Here is a 23,587-nt window from a genome sequence, read left to right on the forward strand (position 1 = left end):
AAATACCCCTTTCAGTTAGGGTGACTAGGGGAGGCTTTGGTAAAATTTGAGCTAGGGTTTGAAGGTTAGGTAGGACCTTGGTAAGGGAAGAGAGGGCAAGGACTTTGTCAGCAAAAGAAAACCCCAGAGTAGAGGTGAGGAAATGCCAGCCAAACAAGATCAGTTGACCATAGAGGAGAGAAGAGAAAACTGGAGAGGACAGGGGTTCCTTGAATGCTGAGGAGTTCAAGGCTAAGGATTTAACTTCATTTAAGGGGCAGTTAGAAACCTTTAGATATTTTTGAGAAGAGAGTGCCATGATTAAAATGATTGCTTCCTTAGACTGATCTGACTACAGGGTGCAGGGTGGGCTGACATAGGGAGAAAAGGAAAACAGGGAGACCAGTAAGGTAACTACATTTCCAGAACGAAGGTAGCAGTCTTTAACTAGGACGGTGGCAGTTGCAACAATAAATAAGGTCATTTCCAGAGACTCAGAACCAGTGGTTGAAGAAATTAACCACGCATCTTCATCACCCATCCGGTACTCCCAATAATAACGTATTAATCCTGTGTGAATAAAGCATTTTTAACAGCCTGCTTTTTGTATTAACGTGTAACATACAATATTGTTTTTTGGTTTTGGGTTTTTTTGAAGAGAATATAAGTGCTATGCACATTAAAGCTTCAGGACATGCCCTATGCCCCTAGCACAAGATGGCTGCCCCCCAACCCCCATACATATTAAGCTTCCCACTGCCAGGGCTTAAATTAAATGTTGGATAGACCAGGGAAGGCCAAAGTCCGGGGGCCGGGTGACTGGGGGAATGAAAGCCATTGGTCAATTTCAGGGAGGTGTGCTATCCAGGTGAGAATCTCCAACAGGCACTTGGAAATTCGGATCCCAAGCTCTACTTAACAGAATAACGGTGTTTCAACAAGCAAGCTAAAAATAACCGTATTTATGAAAATACTTTGCAACGTGATAACCGTTATTGGAAACTTCGTCTAATTTAAAATTTTATTCTAGGGTCACGGTTAGATAAATAATACATTTGAATGCTCCTTATTAAAAACAAAACAAAACAAAACAAAACCAAAAACCTGTATTACGACTAAGTCTGTTTAAAGTGGATTTACTAAAAATCCACTTTGGTCAATAACAAGGGTGGAAAGAAAGCAGGTGGAAAGGAAGCTGACCCAGGGAAACTAATCTCCAACAAGGGAGACCATTTCAGGAAACTCCAGGGCTCAGGATGCCTGGTCAGCCGTAAGCAGAGCGAGCCCAGGGGAGGCCCTGAGTTCCGGGGTGGACGGACTGCGGAGCTATGTGAAAACCTGCCCAGGACCTTTCCGAGATAGGACATCACCCCAGGACAGTAATGAAAAGGGGCAGCGGATCTGAGGGACAGCACCAGCTTCTTCCCAAACCCAGGGAGGGGAACCTAGTCTCTCTCCCAAGGGCGGAAACCCCTTAGACAAAGACTCCAGCCACGGGAGGAGCCCGAAGTGCGCGTGCGCCATGGAACGCGCATGCGCGTAGCGGCCAGCGCCGCGGCTCGAGGTGGCGAGGGAGGGGAGGGAGAAGAAGGCAAGCGTCAAAAGGAGGGAGCCAGGAGGCTGGGGCGGGCCGAGTGGTGGGGTGCTCGCGCGCGCCCACTGGTGGCCGGAGGAGAAAACGTCCGCGAAGGCCTCGCTGCCCACCCCTCCCTTGGGGAGGCTCGCGCTCCCGCTGCTCGCGCCTGCGCCGCCCGCCGGCCTCGGGAGCGCGCCCTCTCGCTGGTGCGCGCGCTCGCAATCTTCGCCACCCACCAGCTCCCGCACCCGCAGCAGAGCCGCCGCCGCCGCCCACCTTCTGCCGCTGCCACCACAGCCACTTTCTCCTCTCTTTCCTCTACTGTCCTCGCCCTCTGTCGACTATCAGGTAAGCGCGAGGCTCCTAAATCTGCCTCCTCGTCCGCCCCCTTGCACCCCCAGGCTGCCGCCCCTCGTCCCCCGCCTCAGAGATGGGTTTCATGAGGTAAGCATAGGTCGGGGGCAACGGCTGGGGCCCCTCCCTGCGCCCTGTGCGCTCCGGGGCTGGGACTAGGGCGTCTTGGAAAGGCACCCATGCAAGGGATGCACGCGCGCGCGTGTGTGTGTGTATGTGTGTGTGTGTGTGTGTGTGTTGGGGGGTGTCCTTAAAGACCCGCTTCGCGCGGACCCGGGCAGAGGTTGTGCCCGAAGGGTGGGGCGCGGATGGCGGTGACCTGGGGGAGGGGGCTGCTGTGCACTCTCGATCGTCACCTTTTGCCGCAATGGGCGTGTGTCTATATGTGTGTGTGTTGGGGGGTGTCCAATGACGACCCCCGAAACCGAACCTGTAATCCGATTTCTCTGCTTTGGTTGGCCATAGGCCCTTCAGGAAGGTATGGATCCGGTTCTAGAAAAGATGAATCCCTGCCTACCCCTCCCTACACCTCCCCGGCAGCAATTCCAGTGGGGCTTTCACTGCCCCTGATTTAAGGCGGTGGCCCACCCCCTCCCCCTTTTCCTCCTTCAGAAACCCACAGGGGACATTTGGGGGCTGGGAGTGGAATCGAGGAGATGGGGAGGGGTCCAGGCGCTGTCACTTTAGTTGCCCTTCCCCCTGCGCGCGCCTGGCACCGAGACGCGAGCAGCGCCGTGCCCGAGAGAAGGTAGTGCGCGGATCCCGATGTGGAGGCTCCGAAAGGCGAAAAGGCTGGAGTCACCTGGCCTTGCAATGTGGAAGGACTGGGCAGCGGCGGATCCCCGCTCGCTAGCGCTCGCAGCCGCCGCCGCGCACAGACAGGCGCGGGGGCTGCAGGTGCATTTCGGGGCGGGCCCCTTTCTCTGCGCTCTGCGCCTGGCGTCCGGCGTGTGCGCTCCCTGCCGGAGGCGCGGGGCTGGCGCGCAGGGCTCGCCCCTCACTGCGGCAGTGGGTGTGGACCCGGGTGGGCAAGGAGGGGGAGGGTAGGCTGTGCCTCCTCCCACTCCCACCCCTGCTTTTTTTTTTCCCTTCCAAACGCGAGGTGCCATCTTTTTGCGGCGTGTCACGTCTTTACTGTACCGTGCCAAGCCGGGTGGCTAGGCTTTGGAGGCCAGGGCGGGGACTGTAATTAAGTGGGGACCCCCACTTGGTAATAATTCAGTAATCAACGCTGAAATCTTGGTATTTTGCTGCTGTGGGCTTGAGCCCTGGGGGCGTTCACCCGGAATCTTTCTCGGGGGCTAGATGCTTTGTTTGTAGGGCTTACGTGATCTGCGCTGCCAGCCCTGGTTTTTTTGGCTCTTATCTATGAGAGGTTTAACCTAGGCCCCCGCCCTTGCCCCTATTTTCCGCCCCTCATTTTCGAGCCCTCTGTTAGATCTCGGGCTGGCTGGGGTCAAGGAACCCCAGTCACAGCCCTGGGGGCACGGATGGAACGGGCGTGACCCCGCTCGGCCCCCTCCTGGAGCCGGGCGGCGCGCCAGGAAGCGTCCGCGGGGCCGAAGGGCTGGGATTCGAGATCTCTGCGCGCTGTGCCGGGGGCCGCAGAGGGAGGAAGACCCTCCCTACACCCCGAGAGGCCTGGGGGCCACCTCCCACGGGCTGCCCACCAAGGGTCACCAGCGACCCCTGGGAGGTGGCGGGGACAGCGCGCAGGCGGAGCCCCTCTCCGCTTCATGCCCTGTTGCTTCGCCAGGCGAGAGAATGTAAGGAGGGGGCAAGAGGGTTCCTCCTGTGCTTCGGGCCACACCCATTTTTCCTGAGATGACTGGGGGGGGGGGTCGCGGAGGGGTGGTTGCTATGGAAATCACACGCGTCCCAAGAACGGACCTCTGGGCGTTGCCCCGCCCCTTCCCAGCCAAGGTTGAGAACCCTAGGGGCAGGCGAGGCCGCGGCGCCTCAGTCTTTCTCAGGCCGCTGGAGGGAGACCCCCCCACCTCAACCCTGAGCGGGTGACTCTTCATAATGGGCCTCCGGCGGCCTCAGCCACCCAGATCAGCGTCCCTCGTGTATTCTTATTATTGTGGCCGAATATTATTTTGGAAACGTACAAGATTTTAACTTGAAAGCCCGAGTACACCGCCTCCCTTGGAACGGGGCCGGGAGCGGGGAAGGGGGCTATGGACCTCTGGCAAAGGAGTCCGAGCCTCGCCCTCCTGCGATGAGCCGGGTCCGCGCGGGTTTCTGGTTAATTCTATCGCTGCAAACTGATGCGGGGGCGCAGTTCCGAGAGGGATGAACATCTCTGGAACCGAATCATGCACGCGAGCCGCACAGCTTGGTCCAAATGTCCAGGGAATGGTCCGGCTCCGGGTCGAGAGCCCGCCAGAGGCCAGGCCGAACCTTCCCGGCTGTAGCGTCGGAGGTCGGAGCCCGGGTAGTGTGGGGCCTCCCTGCAGAGTTGAGTTCGCCAAGGGTGGGGTGCAGGAGAGGCTCAAGGATCATTTCGAGCATCTTCTCCGCTCGCCCCTCTCCACCTCCTCCACCCTAGAACTGGGCGCGGAATTCAGGTTCCAGACAGAGCGAGGGTCTCGGAGCGGCCCTGAGAACCGGTAACCCTCGGCCACGGGTGCCCGGGGCGGACCGAGGGCGGAGGGGTCACCTCCTGTCGATGGGGGGAAAGGGAGCGTGGCGGGAGCGAGCACATTTAGCTCAATGCCGGAAACAAAGCGCAGTCCAGACGTCCGCGATTTTGCTCCATTTTGAAATGTGTTGGAGCTTTGGTGGGTCTCTTGGTCTGCATCCCGGGCGCCAGGGGATGGATCTTCGTAAGCGGATCTGGAAACACCATCCCAGCTCTCCGCGCGCTTGAACTAAACGGCTTCCCCCCTCCCCCTCCCCTTCCCCCTCCCGGGATCTCGAGGGATGCAGCATTTGCGCCCATGCTCCGACGGGAAATGTCCGGGCACGGATCGGAGGGCCATCGATTCCTGTCCCCGATCCCCATCAGGCGGGAGCTCATTTACGACCCCACTTGGCCTCTGGCACCCAGGAACCTCCCGGCCCGGTCTCCAGCTGGGCTGAGTTGGGATGGATGATGGATCCTGGGAGAGCGACTGCGGGGCCTGGCTCTCCAGGCCACCTCTCCTGTGTGCTCAGGTTCGGCAGGATGGCTTTTTGATCCCTTACCCCTCCAACTGACCTGTCCTACAGCAGAAAAAGAAATGTCTTTCCTACCAAAATTAATGAAGGTATTATTTTGCATTTTATGATGCTGCTTAGGTTTGCTAGATAAGAATTGCTTATCTATTCCTCCATCTCCAAACCCTTCCTCTATACAATAAATGAATTACCACCCCATCCCACTCCATCCCAGTGGCTGGTCTCGAGTGACTCCTGAAGCTAATCAATTTCTTGACCAACAGTTGCTTCTGAAACAGCTTGTGTTTGCTGCAATAACCAGGCTTGGCTCTTGGGGTTGCCTTTGGATAGTTTGTGGGAGAGTTTTGTTGGCTTTGCTGGGTTTTGGACGAGTGACAGTCCATGTTGTATGTGCCTGCCCCACACAGACCTCCTCTGCATCTGCCCTGGTGGAAGGGCGTGGCTTTGAACTGGTTTCAGGTATCAGGCTCAGCATCCCTGACAGGAACAAAAGAAATGGATTATTTCCACAAATTGCAAGAAAACTTAGAATCAGTTTGACTGAGAAAGGGCCAGATATACTCCAATTGGGGAAAGAGCCCCTGCTATTGAACAGGCGCTTTGACCCACATGCCCTTGGAGGGCAGTGCCAGCCTGGAGATGTAATAGGATTGTGGTGCCCTTTGTTTAGGCTGAATTTTCTTTCTGCCCTTTTAACATCAGTTCATGAAGCCCATTTGTTGAAAATTTTTTAAAAGTTGTGTTTTATTACAGCTTCCCTCAGCATTTATGTGTATGAATATGGTTTGAGTAGCTCCACAGCTGTATCTGAACATATATTAATTTTCTAGTTAAACACGTGATAGTTTTCCAACTAGATAGTATTCTCCTTACTCCCACCTTGAAAAAGAATCACTCAGAAACAAATAAAAACACCCCCAGAGGCTTAATACAGTGTTAGACATACACATAAATGGGTAAAATGGGAAAATGCAGGTCAAAAAGGTGGCAAAAAGAAAATAGAATGGGGGGCTATTTTCAAGGTCATGGCATCAGGAAGGTTTGGGGACAAATCCAGTCCAGTTTGTCCCCTATCAGTGTCCAACTGGCACCCAGAAAGCGGCCTGTGCCCCTTGGTGCACCTCCACACCCTCCCTCCTCTGCTTCTGAGCCTTCTCCCTTCCCAGAACAGCACTCCTTGCCCCCAGAGCCCGGTCCCCACTGCTCACCCCACCCTGGTTGGCCAGAAGAGTTCAGGAGAGAGGGTGGGAAGAAAGCACACAATACCCCAGGGGGAAAGAAGACCCTGCCCTGTCATCTCTGGGACTGTAGGTTCTCCTGGTGCCAGAGGTCAGAAGGATGGGGTGGGAAACCCCATTTGTCTCTGCCCCTTCCCCTTCCTCCTGCCCTGCATTTTTCATTATCCCACTTCAAAAACTGCCCCTCAACCCCTCCACATCCCCAGAAATATCCACCTGATTAATCGCTCCTAACTTGCCACCCTCGCTGCTTCCACGGTGATTTGCAGGAGCCCCGGCATTGAGGGGCACACCTGAGCAGGTGAGGGGAAGAGAAGACTGCTGCCTCACCAGCTGGGCTGCTTCCGGGAGAGGACCCCAATATTCCAGCTGGGACTCTTGGCTGTTTTCCTGTAAAACAGTGGTGTTCAGTCCCCAGGGCCATTGAGATGTCTAGAGATGCTTTTAATTTTCACAACTGGGGTGGGTGCAACAGGCGCCTAGTGGGTAGAAACCAGAGACGCTGCCAAACCTCCTGCAGTGCACAGGACAGTCCCCCACATCAAAGAATATCCAGCCCCAAATGTCGCTCATGCCAGGGTCAGAAGCCCTGCTATAGAAACATTGTTACTTTGGCACTCCTATCATAATGGCACTTATGTTTAGGGAGTGTCTTTTAGGAGGCGCTGTTCTAAGTGCTCCCCAGAGATGATCTCATTTCATCCTCCCAACAGCCCCCTTTCGTAGCAGGTGCTGTTATTATCTCTGTTACGTGTGGAGAAACTGAAGTACAGAGAGGTTTAGTAACTCACTACAGGTCACACAACCAGTGAGTGGTAGAGCTGGAAGTCCGACCCTAGCTGCCTCCCCTTCTCAGCTACGTGTGGCTTTAATAGGTCTTTGTGGGCTAGCCTGGGAACCCAAGCATGATCTGTAACATTGACCCAGTGGAAGATTCAAATTCCAAAGCCACTGACTCACAAAATGAACTTTTGAAAGAGTCTGTAATTGGAGCACAACCTAAAGCTCATAATTTCTGATCTAGCCTTGACACATGGAGCAAGGGATTTAACTCAACCTCTGTGTCTCTGTTTATAAAACAAAGAGAAAATATCTCAGGGACCTTAAACCTCTTCCCCCAGACCCAGGTTTTCAAGACGGTTCTGTCATACAAAGGAGCAGCTGGTTCTGACTGGCTCAGAGAAGGCTAGAAATCAAGACTGGGGGATCATGACATAGACTCAGCTATGGTCACGGTCAAATCGGTGAAGTTTTAGGGACAGCAGATCCTCATCTATGGACAGTGGACAGTGCCCTCAGAGGGATCGAAGTTTTGGCACCAGCCGGTGGGACCAGCTCTGAGCCTGTGGCTGAGTTGATTTGGGTGGACATGGGAAGGGCCTCATGCAGGAATCTCAGGGCTCCCTTGGCAAAGGTGGGCCTGGAGGCTTTTCTCACTTCTTGGGGCCCAGTCTCTGCAGTGAATATTCCTTTATGTTGTGGCACAGAGGGACTGCCTGGAATCCTTCGACCCCAGGACACACTGCCACTCCACCTGGGGGAAGATCAGAGGCCACTGTCATTCTGCAGCCGACCCTGTGTGGGCCATCAGACATACACCATACACGCCGGTCTCACCCCTATTACCTCGCCAAAGGGGTTACTGTCCAACCATGCTTTTCCTGTCTCTAGGCGCCATGCTCCCGCCACCTTGGCCAGGTTCCTTTCCTGCACAGATGGCCTCGGCCTGAGTGTGGGCAAGCAGTGTGAGACCATCTTGCGATGGTTTCTGAACTTTCTGGGTTCTCTGATTAGGAGACATTCTGCAGATGTGCAGCTAAAACCGGCTTCCCCAAAATACAAACTTGAATGACTTCCAGGTGGATTATCTGAATTTGTTTTTTGCTGCGTTGACATTTCAGTACTTGCTTCAATCAGGGGCACTATCGAATGAATCCGCCCAAAATGTATTCTGTGCCTCAACTATTCAAGGATGGTTACTGAGCATCTTGAAGGCAAACACTGTTTCTTCCTCGACAGGCCCTCGGTGCAGGGCAGTGTCTTGCAGATAGAGGTATTAGGTTTGGCCAGTGGTTAAGGGTATGGACTCTGATCAGACCTCCTGGGTGCAAGTCCAGGGAGTGGAATGTCTGTGGGCCCCAAGCTGTGTTGTTTAGCCTCTTCGGGAGTTTGTTGTTGTCTTCACCTTGGGGTATGGCAGTACCTATCTCCCTGGTTGCTGTGGGGTTTAAAGGGGGTAAGGAGGGGATGCAGTGCTTAGCCCAGGGCCTGGCACATAGTAAAGTGCTCAGTGAATGGTCTCAAGGGCAGCAGCCTCTGGATCAACACTTGTGATGAATGTGCAAAGGCATCTACTGACCCTGGTGATGGATACACTTGTAACAGATAAATTGTTGCACTGACTAAAGATCAAGATAGAAGTGGGCAGCTGCCCGGTCCCCCGAAAATCCCACACACCCATGTTTAAATGTACAGACAGAATTCTTGCCACAAGCAAGCGGAGTAACTTATTTCTGTTGTCTCCGCTTCTGTCCTCTTCCTTCCTGAAATCTGCTCCACGCCAGGAATAGACTGTGTACTCTTCACACCAGCCGGAGCTGAACCGCGCCCTCCCACCATCCTGGGAACAGTGACCCGGCTTAGCTAGCGTGTTGGGTTCAGAGCTCTTACTAGCTTACTCACTGAATAAAAAGTGGGCACAGGGGCGCCTGGGTGGCTCAGTCGTTAAGCATCTGCCTTCAGTTCAGGTCATGATCCCAGGGTCCTGGGATCGAGCCCCACGTCAGGCTCCCTGCTCAGCGGGGAGCCTGCTTCTCCCTCTCCCACTCCCCCTGCTTGTGTTCCCTCTCTCGCTGTCTCTCTCTCTGTCAAATAAATAAATAAAATCTTTAAAAAAAAAAAAAAGGTGAGCACAGATGGGATTGGGAAAGTAATGGAAGGCAGTGCAGGAGAGGATTTACAAATGAAATAATTAAGCAGGCTGTTGAAGTTGGTAAACTGGCAAGCGGGCTTCATGGTCAAGAGAAGAGTCAAGCAGAAAATGTTAAATAAAACAAACTCAACATGTTCTGAATCCAGGAAACTCCAAGCATCCCATGAGCATGCTCATATCTAAATTACTAAATTTGGTTTAAGAAGCCTTCTTATCTATGAAATGAAGACTGAGGGTCATACTATGTTAGTTTTTAAAAAGTCATTAAATCAGAAAAATCATTATGAAATGATACTCCTGGTGTTTGGATCAATTGGTTGGAATTTCTTGTCTTTTTTACCTAAGCCACACTCATAATACATTGTTTAGGAATTCAGATTTTAGCTCCTTGGAAAAAGGGCTTACACTAAAGAGTAATCTGAATGCAGAATCTCTCTAGAGTTTTACTGCTTCGTTCACAGTCTTTAATATTTTGTTTGACAGTAAAAAAAATTACTCATTTTTATGAAGTCTTTCCAAAGCGTTCAACTAGGTTTTCCTAAAACCAATTAATGATTTTAAGAGTTTGCCTTTCATTTTGCACCCGAATCTCATCGGCTTGCGTCTTATTTAAATTATGTGATTATGGTAACAAGTGTGACGGGCCTAGAAGGTTGGCTGTGGTAGGAGGAGGCCTTGGCCGTGGACATCAGGTCCTGTGGACCCAGCCTTGAATATTTATAGTCCTTCTTTCTGCTTCTTACACGGTGTCAGCCAGGACAGGGCCCACTGTGGAGACTTTGGTATTAAGTGAATTGTGGGCAGTCATCTTCCCCGCCTGCCCCATCTCTTGCCTGCCTTCCAGGATGAGCTCAGCACTTTGAATTCATTCACATAAAATCCCAGGTTAAGGGGGTGTTACAAAATTCTTCCCATAAGACCCAAAATAAATATAAATCCCACCTACTATATTAACCCTCCTTAGTGAAGGGATTTTAGATAAAGGTCCAACTATTAAAAACCATTTTGAATCAGCAAGGTAGAATTAAATCTGAAGCCATTGGAAATGATGTTCCATTCATGGCCCTTCCTTTGGTCTTGCCCCCTCTCCTGCTCAATCCGGCATCTAAGGGCAGAGGGATGTAATTATCTCTGGTCCCAGCTGCTAGTTTGCCTACCCATCTGTGGGTTTCTGTTTTCCCAGAAAGGCTGGGTGATGTTGTCTTCGGAATTAGTCTGTAGTTGTAGCGTAAAAAGCCCAGGGATGCGCTTTCATCTTCGTGGCCTCCTCCCCCGGACACCAAGGATATTAGAAGACCCCTGGGTGCATAATTGCTGTCATGAGATCTCCAGCCAACACATAATGCCAAGAAGGAAGGGCTGGGAAAGACCAATTCATAGAACTGTGGAACTGTGTCCCTCCTCCAGGGTGAAGGACCTGAATGAGAACCAGTGTTCTAAATTATGTGTCAACAGAATTGTCCTGGACCAAATCCAGTTCAGCCATTGATTTGTAGGTCATATTGGCACCAAACTATTGTCTTAACTCATGCCCCCCCCCACAGCCTAGCCCTCAAAAAGAGGCTTATTGGATAATTAATAATCTAAAACCAAATGCTTTGACATCCAAGGGAAAGTTACAACTTAAAGAATCTCTTTGGTTTAAAATATATGTACATATAAATATTATAATTATATATATATTTTAAATATTTATTTATTTTATTGGAGAGAGAGTGTGAGCAGACGTGTGGGAAGGGGAGGAGGGGCAGAGGGAGAGAAAGAGAGAATCTCAGGCAGATCCCCACTGAGCGCAGAGCCCAACATGGGGCTCGATCCTAGGACCCCCAGACCATGACCCGAGCCGAAACCAAGAGTCAGACGCCCAACCGACTGAGCCACCCAGGCACCCCATAATTATAATTATATATTTAAATGTGAATATTCACTCCCTTATTTGATGTAGATCTAGACTTTTTATATTAGGTTTGCTGAACACCTGACAGCTTTCAACTTTAGTATTGGTAATGCATCAGAATTTAAATCAAGGTATGTTAATAAGCCAAGTAAAGGTTGTATATATGAGTAAAACACTTGTATATGATCTTCTGTGTTGGGGTACGGTAATAATTGCGGTATAAATTCGTGTGAACCTGTCCCTTTCAAAGCTCCCCTTGCCAAGAATCACCAGGAATAGCTGTTTGGAAGAGTCCCCAGCCCTTCTGCCATCCACATGCTGTCTTGTCTTTTCCCTAGGAACAGGGAAATTCCACACCGGCCCCAACCCTCGTGCAGCAGCTTCTGCCTGTGCCTCACCATGAGCCCAGCTTAGAAAGGAAGGATTTCGAAGAACATCCCTAAATCCGATTGAAAAATGGAGTGATCGGTCACAAACTCACCTGAACCTGCTTTAACCCTATTTAATCTCTCCCCAGGGTTAATCCTGTGGGACCGGCCTGCTGGGCGCCTCCACTGGGTTCAGTTCTGCCTCCAGTATCTCGAGTCCCTCCGTCTTTCACCCTGCAGGGAGCAATGGCTGTACTCTGTTCCCTGCAGAGTGTTAATAAAGACCGAATACATGGAAATAAATCCCTTACGGTGTCACTGAAGTGCTATAAATAATTATGAACCGATGCTTGATGTCTGATGGGAAATGCATGGGAAGAAATTTTTTTAACTGGCAGGATTCATGTTATAAGTTGATAATCTGGGCCAAGTGATAAAGAACTCAAAAAAAAAAAAAAGGTCTTATCATTTATTGCTGGCAAGACTGAATTCCAGAAGCTAGCCATCGCCTCATTCTGTGGGCCTCTTATCACCCACTGCGTGGGCTTGCTTGCCAAACCCTGAATTTAATTGCAACCTTTCCTGTTTACCAACTTAAGAGACTCAGGGCAAAGTGGAAGATTTCCTGTGCCTCCATTTTTCCATCTGTAAAATGGGGATTGTGCAACCCCCTCACCCCCAAATGGTTGATAATGCAGGCTCCCTTCGAACTGGGTAGTTGCAGAACTGAAATAAAACCGTCTATGAGAATTCCTTCGAGCTGCTCAGGAGACAAATGCCACAGGGAGACAGAGTCAGGCGCCGGATCTGAAATCTCCACGGGCCAAGTGGAGCCTGATGCCTGAGATCATTCAGCTGCCACCACCCTGCTCCCCTCTTGGCGGCAGGACGGTGCAGGCTCGTTCCCAGGGGTGAGCAACCATCAGCAGGGCCCGTGCCCAGCACAGATGGACAGGCAGCTGCAGTCCAGCCTGGACTGGTCTTGTCGGTTCCCTTCTTTACAGAGGACGTCTAAAGTGCAGGACAGGACAGAGTGTGGTCGTGCCTGTAGGCTAACCTCAGGTGATCCCCTGCCCCTGCTGGCGCCGACTTCTCCGGAGAGGGGCGGGGGCCTCCCTGACCTGTATCATGACCCTCAGATGGCATTTCCTGGGAGCCTTTCCGTTTTTGCAGGGGTTTTCAGTTTCTTCCTAATCAGACAGGGACTTGGTATAGAATCTCCTATTCTAATTATGCCCAGGGGCAGCCTCTTCTGGCTACTCAGTGTTCAGCCCGGGAAGGGAACCGATTAAGGCAATAGTGATTAAATTAAAGGCTGGAGTTGACTTAGGTGGTACGATATTCTGATGGCTGTGTAGTGGCCAGAGGCTTGGTGAAGTGTCATTAATTGAAGCGCTTGCACTTGGAATTTGAATGGAGCTGGAGCTGGGTTATCGTCCAGCTGTGTTTGTCCTGGGAGTGGAGGGCTTCTCTTGCGTGTGGATGGTGGGTAGTATGTCAGGGCACGTGTGTAACCCCAGCCTGCCAACAGCCCGGCTGCCCTACTTCAGACGGACTTAACATACTCCCTATTGGTCTCAACTAGTTTTGTTTTATGAAGATGCTGATAATAATGGTACTAGCCGGTTGCATTTATTTTACTAAAAACATGGCCTCATTTAACCCTCCCTCCCCCTCGAGGCAGGGATTATCATCCTCATTTTGCAGGGGAGCCGACTGAGGCCCAGAGACTTCACCACCCGGGAGCCAGATCATGCTTCTCCCCAATTCCTGTGCCTAGCTGCCTTCATGCCTCCCATGCCTCCCCTCGCAGTCCACTCTCCACGCCAACAGACCTGTCTTTAGTGCGAATGACCAGAGAAGCTGTGCCCTCCAGCCTCCCTGAATGGGTCATATGCAACCTGAGCCTGGAGAAAGTATTTTAAACCGAAAGCTAGCCTCTAAACTGGGCTTCGGCTTCATGTTGCTGGGGACGGCAGAACCAAATTTAGTGTATGGGCAGGTCGACACTTATCCAATGGAGAAGCTCATTTTTCTTCCAGTTTACACAAAGCATGAAAAATGTCCACACCTGCCACACTTCTCTGGAGGGTTTATGTGTGACCGAATGCTGGAAAAGGTGGCCAGGAGGGGCCTGGGTGTCTAAACTCAGGGGAGATGACATTCAGATTCCCAGGCAGTGTCTACAGGGAGAAATTTAATTCAAAGTGGGTGTTTTCCCTGGGCCAGACTGTCTGCTATTAGGAAAAAGTGGGAGGGAGGGAGGGGCTGGATGGCATCATACAGCCTCCTGGTGCACTGTCTGATCCCCCTCACTCGACAATCCACTTTATTTCCCCCATGTCTACACCACTGCCGTTCACCTCTAGGACTAGGAAAAGGGGGAATGATGGGGAGCAGAGAAAGGAGGCTTACACGGATAGGGCTGGGGGTCACACATAGTGCATATTTAGAATTGCAACCTCACCAGGCACTTTTATGATACTGAAATACATTTCCACAGCCACCCTTGCATCTAAAGAAAACAAGAGCCATTTCTCAGTTCTGTTCCTGCCTCCCTCCTCCCCAACTTTTTTTTTTTTTTTTTAAACCCACTAGCTCTAAAGTAAACTATATACCATATGTGAGATTCCCACCCTAGTTTGTTTTCTTGGGTTTTTCTGGGGTGGGGGGAGAACCGTGATCATTTCATGGTATTCATAATAATAAATTGTATTCAGGGTGTGAGTAGTGTGAGTAGTTCTTCAAGAAAATTCTTAAAAGCACCCCAAACTGAAAGACGGGGCCACCTGGAGGAACGTTGTTGGTCTTGGCACTGAGCACAGGCCTGCTTAGCTCTTGTGGATCTGGGTGGGAGCTGTAGGGTGCTGACCCCTTTGCGCAAAGCACTGGATGCAAAGTTAGGAGCATGGGAATGCTAGGCAGAGGGCAGCTCTCTTGCCCATTGGACAGGCCAGGGCATGCTGGCCACATCTGGGCCTCTTGGTGCAGGGAGCTCATTCATCATCAAAGGTTATGGCCACATTATAGGCACCAGACCCTACGTCACTGGGACTTAATGACTGAGGCTCCTGGGATTGCTCCCTTCTAGTAGAACAGACCCTGTCCGCAGTGGGCCCAAGTTTGAAGAGAACACTTGGGATGACCTGGCTTTCTGGACATACTAATATTGTTCTAATTTGGACTAATTAGGGAATGGTCAGTCTCATTTAAAAAGCTGATTTATTTTAACATTCTTATTTAGATATTTGGGAGAGGGGAGTCATAAGGGAACATTTTTAACACCAGGCATAGGGCAGGGCTCACATTTGGGTGGCCTACATGGTGTGATGTCGGGGTGCTAGGGGGTCTCCTCTTTCCCCAAATTGCTAACAAGCAGATAGTACTTTACAATTTATATGATCTCATTTAGTTCTTGATGTGAGCCTTTAAAAATTCTTTTCCCTTTTCCAGATGATGAAACTGAGGTTCAGGGAGGTTAAGTGGGGTTCAGGAAAGTTAAGTGGCACCTCAAAATCACATGGCTAGTTTTAGACCGACCTGGGATTTGAACCCAGAACTGCTGCTTCTCAAGAGCAGGCTTCGGGGGCCTGGGTGGCTGAGTCATTAAGTGTCTGCCTTCGGTTCAGGTCATGATCCCAGGGTCCTGGGATCGAGCCCCACATCCGGCTCCCTGCTCCACGGGAAGCCTGCTTCTCCTTCTCCCACTCCCCCTGCTTGTGTTCCCTCTCTCGCTCTCTCTCTCTCTGTCAAATAAATAAATAAAATCTTAAAAAAAAAAAAAAAAAAAGAGCAGGCCTCACCCTGGCTTTTCCATCCTTGGATCTCCATTCATTGCTTTAGCCTGAGGGATCTTACTACTTGTTAAACGGCCAGTGCCTGAGTAGGGGGTAGGGGAGAGGAGACCTCACAGCTTCCCACACCCCGCCCCAGGATAAAAAAAAAAAAAAAGCTTTTGATTTTTTTTCTTAAATATATATATGTCAGTGACCTGGAATTTTAGCTTTATGATTATTAAATGAAGAGATTGCTTTTTCTTCTTAAAAGTCTATTCAGCATAAGATGTGTTTGGGGTGTGGGCAAAATTTGTGCCCCCCGAAATGGTCCCTGCACCCTAGGAATGGGGAGGGAGTGGCACTGCAGGTAAAGGGAGAAATCACGGAGTCCAAGCAGACCCCTCTGGGCTGAACCACTGGGCTTGCCCTGATGATTTGCTTTGCTGCCATCACCCACATTTCCAGGGATCTGGGAGACATGGGGAGAGGACGAAACCTCTATCGTGTTAAAGCAGACCCCGCTAAGTAACACATCTTGTAGTACAAGTTATTTTTTCCTTAACTAACAGCTAAAAACGGTTGCTAGAATTTAAAGATAATTAGTAAATTAATTGGGTTTTTCTCTAGTTTCAAAGCAAATTGATTAACACTTTGTGCTTTCACATCACTAGGGCCCATTATTTTGTGTTTGATTTCCACAATTTTGTCCGATTCCACTGTTGGGGCCTCCCCGGGGAGCAAGGAGCCCCAGTATCTTTGTATCTTCGGTGCCTGGCACAGCACACGGCACAGAATAAACGCTTGATAATTCTTTAAAGAATGGATAGATGGATGACTGCGTGAATTCAATACTGATTGAAACTTAAGGCCTTTCTTAAAGAGACTTGAGAACTGAAAGGGAAATAGGTGTGTAACCTGTATATTTGTGGGTGACATGTCACTTTATGATCATTTATTTATTTAATTTTAGAGGGAGAGAGTGTTCGAGTGAGTTGGGGGGGAGGGGCAGAGGGAGAGAGAATTGTAAGCAGGCTACACACCCAGCGTGGAGCCCGATGTGGGCCTCGATCTCATGACCCCAAGATCATACCTGGAGCCAAAATCAAGAGTCGGACGTTTAACTGACTGAGCCACCCAGGCACCTCCCACTTTATGATTTTAATACCCAGTCCTTTTATATCAAATACAGTTCTGGGGCACCTGGTTGACGCAGTTGGTGGAGCATGCAACTTTTTTTTTTTTGTAGTTTCAAGTTTTTATTTAAATTCCAATTAGTTGGGGCGCCTGGGTAGCACCGTCAATTGAGCATCAGACTCTTGGTTGTGTTCTGCTCAGGTTGTGTTCTGCTCAGATTGTGATCTCAGGGTCATGAGATCGAGCCCCATATCAGGCTCTGTGCTCAGCCAGGAGTCTGCTTGAAATTCTCTCTCTCCCTTTCCCCCCCCACCCCCGTTCTCTCTCTCAAATAAATAAATAAAATCTTTAAAACAACAACAAAGAAAACAAATCCAATGCTATATTTTCTCTTAATGCTTTCATATAAAGACCTGAAGTGGGGAGAAGTATAGGTCAGCATTTGGAGTTTTGAGTGTTAAAAGTAGAAATGCGTGCATCTTTTGCCAGAATCTTTTCAAAAGCTAAGACTTTGTATTAGTTTAAGCCTTTAGATTCTCCTGAAAACTGGAACGCCACCATAAACCATGAGCCCTACTTCAAAAACAAAAGATTTTGATGAGCAGGATTGGGTCTGAGGCCTGGTCCCCAAGCTCATTCCAGGAGGAGTGATGAGCAGGTGAAGAACTGCTTAAGTCCCTGCCATCTCAGGAGAAACTCAGGCCCAGGGAAGGCTGTCAGAATTAGCAGATTAAACTCCTGGATGCCTGGTTAAATTTCAATTTCAGATAAACAACAATTTTTTTTTTTTTAGTGTAAGTGTGATAGGCAGCAAAATGCCCCCCAAAGATATCAGCTCCTAATCCCCAGAAACTGTGAATATGACCTTATTTAATAAAAAAGGATCTTTGCAGATGTCATTCACTGAAGCATCTTGAGATGAGATTACCCTGTATTATCTGGGCAGGTGATAAATGCAGTCACTTGTGTCCTTACAAGAGGGAGGCAGAGAGAGATTAGAAGACCCTGTGATTGATGACAGGGGGCACAGGTTGGAGTTACGTGGAGTGACGTGGAGTCCAGCAGCCACCAGAAGTTGGAAGAGGCAAACAAAGGATTTTCTTCTAGAACTTCCGGTGGGAGTGAGCGAGTCCTTGCCAACACCGTGATTTTGGCCCAGTGATCTGATTTTGGACTTCTGGCCTCCAGAACTATGACAAAATAAATATCTGTTGTTTTAAATCAGTTTGCAATTTGTTACAGTGCCCACGGGAAACTATCACTCTAAATATGTCCCATGCAGTCTTTGGGACATACTTACACTAAAACAGTTGTTGTTTATCTGAAATTCAGATTTAACTGGGCGCCTTGTATTTTAACTGGCAACCCTGATTGCCAGGGCCAAAGAAAGGGGCTTTAGAAATTTGCAAGAAAGCTGATTGAGGCTGTCAGGAAGTAGACTTCCTTACACTAGGAGTCTTTGTAAGCACAGTTCCACTGAACCCATTTGAACTGCACCAGCTACCCTCTGGACAAAAGAGGGGGGCAATTAGACAGGTGTTAATGATTTATTCTTTCAACAGTCACTTGAGCACTTCCTATAAAACAGAAGCTCTGTGTAAGGGTGGAGGAGTTGGGCATTAACGGATCCCATCCATGAGAAACCCTGCGAGATAAATCACATGAAATATTGCCAATCACCGAGTTTAGGTGATTCCACATTTTTAATACCAGAGCTGCCCCCGGGGAATCTTGCGCCTTTCCACTGAGGGGTAGTGGGGCCCACGTAGGAGCTGGGTAGTCCCTGGACTCTTGGGCTTTTAAAGATGCTCACAGAATCCACGGTGTTAGCGCTTTCAGGGACCTTGGGTCATCCAGAACACGCAGGGAGTCCTGGGACACTCCAGGATTGCCCCAGAGGCTTTACCAAAATACCCATGCCTGGGAAAAGAGAGAGAAAAAGGTAGTTCACAGGAAAAAAAGCCAAAGTTTTCAGTGGGGACTGAAAAGATGCTCAAGCTTGCTGATTCTAAAAGACTGCTGATAAAGCACAGCAGGATGACACTGTTGGTGGCCCAGGTGGCAGAGATCCTTTCTGTGCAAGCAAGGGCAATCTGTATGGGGATTCATTGGGGAGTCGTCTGTTACACAAAAGTCTGGAAATAATTGCTATGAAACTGGTTGACTAAAGTGGGGCCCCCCCAGAATGCACTGCTGTTGACATCCCCTCAGACACGCTAAGCGAGGAACAAGGGGGCTACCATGTGTTCCCACTTGTACAAAAAGAGGGAGAATGCCTGTGAATGAGGCCGTGTATATGGAGCCCATCTTTACCTGAAGGAAAGATGAAAATCAGGTTTTGATGGTAGCCTCTGGGAGAGAGAAATCATAGGTGCGGGCAGGACATGTCATTGTCACTCTGTACTCTACTATTGATTTTTTAATCATGTGTATATGTTTTTAATTAAAAAAAATTTTTTTAAAACAATTTACTTATTTGAGAGAGAGAGGCAGAGGGAGAAGCAGGCTCCCTGCTCAGCAGGGAGCCCAATCTGGGGTTCAATCCCAGGGCCCTGGAATCATGACCTGAGCCGAAGGCAGACGCTTAACCCACTGAGCCACCCAGGTGCCCCCATATGTATATGTTTTTAAAGCTAAATTCATATATATGCTTAGGCCCCAGCTCTCTTCAGAAGGATGAAAACATCTGGAAGAAGGGTTCTTTCAAAGGCCCCTGAGGCAAAGCTGGCAGGCATGACACCCCTGGTGGAGAAGTTCTGAGGTGGCTTCACCCTCTCATCTCGGAGAGACGGAAGCTCTGTAACTAGGTGTTTGTGGGCTAGCCTGGGCACTTCACTGCCTTAGACAGAAGGACTTCCCAGATGAGTTGTAGGAATACAGCTTACCAGGAGCATGCGTACACAGTGTGTGTGTGTGTGTGTGTGTGTGTGTGTGTGTGTGTGTGTGTGTGTGCGCGCGAAGCATATATAAAGTGTAATTGAATACAGAGAGCACCTTCTGGAGTATTCCCTCGGAAGTAGGGGGGAGGGGGCAGGAGGACAAGGGGAGGTGGACTCCTGTGTTCTTTAAGTACCCAAGCCTTGTTGTTGTTTATGACAACCCAAACTAGCCCCACGAGCCACCACCGTGGTCCCCGGAGTGCCTGGTAGCCTGCATTCCAAGTGAGACCCCCATGGATGAGTTCCTTGGGGAGGGGGGAGACCGGACGATGCGCCACTTGACCATCTTCATGCCCAATCCTTTTATATCAGAAACAACTTCAACGCTATTTTCTTTCTCAGTGTTTCCACACAAATGACCTCATTTCATTCCCCCACTGCAGGCTAGGGGGCACTTCCTGTTTGGAAGGGGAGAAAAACGGAAGCTGCTGGAAGTTCTCGCACCTCAGGGGTGGGGTCGAGGCAGTGGTGACTTTTCTGCCAGCAGCCCTCGAGGCCCGGGCCTGTGTCCCGGCCTGGCCCCGCTGCCTGTCTCTTCTGGAGTAACTTCCGTGAGCAACTGCATCCCCTGCTCCAAGGCGTGTCTGGAGTTTCTCCAGAACCCCCCACGTTCCTTGAAGGACATAGAACGTGGCCCCAAGACCCTGCTCTCTAGGGACACTTTCCACACCCAGAGACGCCAAAAGGCACTTCTAGTCTCTTTCAGATACAACACAGCAGTCCTCAGAGACGTTCCAGCCAGTCCTCCGAGGGCCTCATTTCAGTTTTAATTACCGTGTTGTCCCGTTGGCGCTCTCCAGGGAGGCTGACAGGCACAGCCGTGGCTAGAATGTAACTTTCCTGCCCCCCAGGCCGGAGCATCTCCCACTGTTTGTTGGCTCAGTCTGCTTGGCCTGTAGGACCCTGAACTCCCAGAACCTTGAAGGTGGAAGAACCCCCAGAGGCCACCTGGTCCCACCAACTAGCCACTGCCCAGACCTCCTCTGCTGCCTTCCTGACCGAGTCACCAGCGTTCCCTCAGGATGGTGGCTCACAGCCTCTGTCAGCCATTTGATGGGGGGACTGGGATGGAGGAGAATGAAGGGGCCAGCAGAGAAAGGTGAAAGTGTTGGGAGCGGCCCCCAAATGTGTGACATCCTTAAAATGAATCACCACTTTCCCTTTCCTGCTTTTTTTTCCTCCTCGAGGGACTCTCCTTTCTCTCACACCTCCCCTGCTCTCTGAGGTTATACTGAGAAAAATCCGCAGAGGTGCCAGTGCAAGGTGTTAAGGCCCACAAGTTTGGCATTTTAACAGATGCCAGAGCCACTTGAGCAATGAGGTAACAGCCCAGAGAGGTAAAGTGACCTCCCCAGAGTCACACAGCAAGTTCATGGCAAAGCTAAGCTAGCACAGGTCTCCTTCCTCCTCTTGCACATCCTGTCCCAGGCCTCGCATTGCCTCCCTGCAATGGCTGGGGTGCTGGAGGGGGACTCTCAGACCCACCTGGCCAGTCGAGGGATTTTCATTAAAGCAGCCAGGCTGAATTGGCTTCACTCCTTTTGAAAGAAGAAGCATACACCCTGCTTAAAAACGCCTGCTAATTTTCCTAGAGCATGTCCACAATTCCTGGAGGATGCCTGGGTGTCCCTAGTGGAATAGCTTTCCCCTCGGGTGTGCTTAAATACAGAAGCAACATTTGTTGCTGGAAAATATCCATTAGGTTAATGAGGTTTTTCTTGCCCACGGAGATGAAGCACGTCCCAGCCGTGGACACGTTGCGGTGTGAGCAAGAACTGCACAACCCACAACCCGTTCTGCCCACCCATGTGGTGAGCCCCGGGAGAGCGTGGAGTGGGCTCATTCATATTTCCGTCCACTTTGGCCATTTCCTCCATTGCTGTCTCCTGGAGCCACCTCCCTTTCATTTCTGAAGTCTGCCTCCCCCAAACCCCACATTAGCGCAAAAGCTGCTATGGGGGCTCCTGGAAGGTCAGCCCTCCTTGCACCTGCCTGGTCTATTCTTAGTGGCTCAAAAAATTTCCCCAAGTGTTGTTTGAATCATTTATGGTTACCATGTCTTACTCAAGAAACAGATATGAGACGTAGTTTACCCACCTCTTCCCGCTCTCCTGAATTATTGGATGAGAAGTGGTGGCAAGGGTCCACGCCTGGGAGGAGGGCAGGCCAGGGTTGACTCCAGGCTGCCCTCTCCTAGCTGTGTGACCTTGGGTAAGTCGTTTGACCTCTCTGAGCCTGATCCCACATCTGAAAAATGGGGAATAATAGCACCTCCCTTTCAGGGCTGTGGCTAAGGAGTGGCAGTGATTCATATAAAGGGCAGAGCACAGCGAGTGACTAGCCCTTAGTTATATTCCTGAACCACCACCATGACACCCTGCAAACATGCCCCTGTGTGATTAAGCTTTTAGAGGCCAGGTTGTGGAACTGAAGATGGGTTACAGAGGGACTCTCACTTTCTACCGTCTGCACTTGCATTTTTTCCCAAATCCAATAGGTCTGTATTTCTTTTGTGTGTGTGTGTGGCTAAAAGCTTATTATTATATTAGTAACACATGAGTAGATTCTCATTATCAAAAATTCCAACAGCAGCATGAATTACTTTTATAATCAGAAAAAAATACAGATATCATTCTGAAAAAACTCATCTGCATAATCCCATTTTCCACCCTTCCGGCGTTTTTGAGTCTTTGCGGGCCCTCAGCTGCCAGGGACACTAACCACTCCTGCCGTGCCTGTTGCCACCTCACCCCCCCCCTCCCTGGCCACGCCCCCTCGCTCTGGCCACGCCCCCTCCACCTGGGCAAGCTGTTGGATTGTTTCCACTCCCATCCAGCGTGCCGGGTCTCGCCAGGAACTGGAGGAAAGGGCTGCCCCCCCCCCCCGCCCTCCTCCCAGTGCATCCTCACCCCTGCCGAGGGGGGAGCCCCTACCCTGCGGAGGACCCTGGAGGTTTCCTCAGACCCCGTGCCGACAGCCCTGCTCAGGTTAGTTCCTGTGGCCACGCCCACAAATGAGCTTGTGGGAACCTGTGGGCTCCTAACCAGAGCTGACTACTTACTCCACCTTGCTGACGTTTCTTTCCTTCCCTTCCCCGCTGCTGGGCTCTAGTGGAGGTCGGTGGGCTCACAGCTCAGAAGGGTTCACGGGGGGCTCAAGATGGGCCTGGCAGCTCAAAGCTACTAATGTCTGAGACATGAGCTCTGTTGCTAGGCCTTTGTGGGCTAGCCTGGGCACCTGGCTGCCATAGGGAAACTTCCAGGTGAGCTGTAGGTGGAGAATGCAAGTACTGGAAGTGTTTTTCCTGGGCTCTGTATGCACCTGTAATTCACTGTGCAGTGCACATGCTTTATATAGATCCGAGGCCTCAGGTCCCTTTTGTGTTTTTGCTTTTGTTTGTTTCGGGAGATGGAGTGGGCTTTCCCCCAAGTCCTCTGCTCTCTTCCTATTGACCAGCTGCCTGGCTGGAGTTGACAGTAACAACAAAACAAAGATGGTAATGGCTAACATGTTAGCCTGGTTCAGCTCATCTTCCTGATTCATCTCATTTCATCACTACATTGCCCCATTGAATTTGCAATTCTATCCATCTTTTCACCTGGGGAAACTGAGACTCAGGGTGGCTAGGTAACCTTCCTACAGTCCCTTAGCCCTTAGGGGCCACACTCAGCAGTGCAGCAGTCCCCTCCTCATCCTTGGCCTGGAAGACACTCCAGCCTGAGCATCACTGCCTCGAGGGGCCTCCTTTCCCCAAGCTGTGGACTTCCTGCCTGGCTCTTCAACACCGTGCCTGATTGCAGGGGCTCAGCTCTGCCCCTTGACCCATCCCTGTCCTTCAGTGACACCAGACTGGAACGTTCTGGCGAGGTATGGGGTGGCTGCCCAGGCCCTGCCACCTGCAAACGCCTCCTAGTGCCTGGGAATCCACAGACACACCCTCCCTTCCGCAGTCACCCACTAACCCACAGGGGACACATCTGAAGTCCTGAGACAGCGGGGGGGGGTGCTCTGCAGGCTCCAGAGGCAGGGCCTGGGAGTGCTAGCAGCAGAGCTGAGCAGTTACAGTGACAGCTGACTGGAGACAAGGAGCCTTCAGCCCGTCTGCCCCTCATTTGCCTGGCACATTGTGGGTACTTAATAATAATTAAATTCATAATGAACATCAAAAAGCCCAGCAAGTGGTAAATGCATGCATCTTTGCACAATTGTTCTACTGCATGATGAACAAGCCA

General features: G+C 50.6%; 1 protein-coding gene across 10 annotated transcripts in view; it reads left to right on the forward strand.

Annotated features, from left to right (window-relative positions):
• The first annotated feature begins 1,728 nt into the window (after positions 1-1,728).
• MAPT (microtubule associated protein tau) overlaps positions 1,729-23,587 on the forward strand; it is a 94,550-nt gene continuing 72,691 nt past the window's right edge. For 3 of the 10 annotated variants that reach the window (XM_078065857.1, XM_078065859.1, XM_078065858.1), the window contains exon 1: positions 1,739-1,903. The gene's annotated coding sequence lies outside the window, so the exon portion shown is untranslated. Of the gene's footprint in view, positions 1,904-23,587 lie in introns of all 10 variants that reach the window. The other 7 variants (XM_036103114.2, XM_036103116.2, XM_036103118.2 and 4 more) reach the window with 3 other exon arrangements.

This window comes from Halichoerus grypus, chromosome 2, assembly GCF_964656455.1.
Source record: "Halichoerus grypus chromosome 2, mHalGry1.hap1.1, whole genome shotgun sequence".
NCBI classification, from domain to species: domain Eukaryota; kingdom Metazoa; phylum Chordata; class Mammalia; order Carnivora; family Phocidae; genus Halichoerus; species Halichoerus grypus.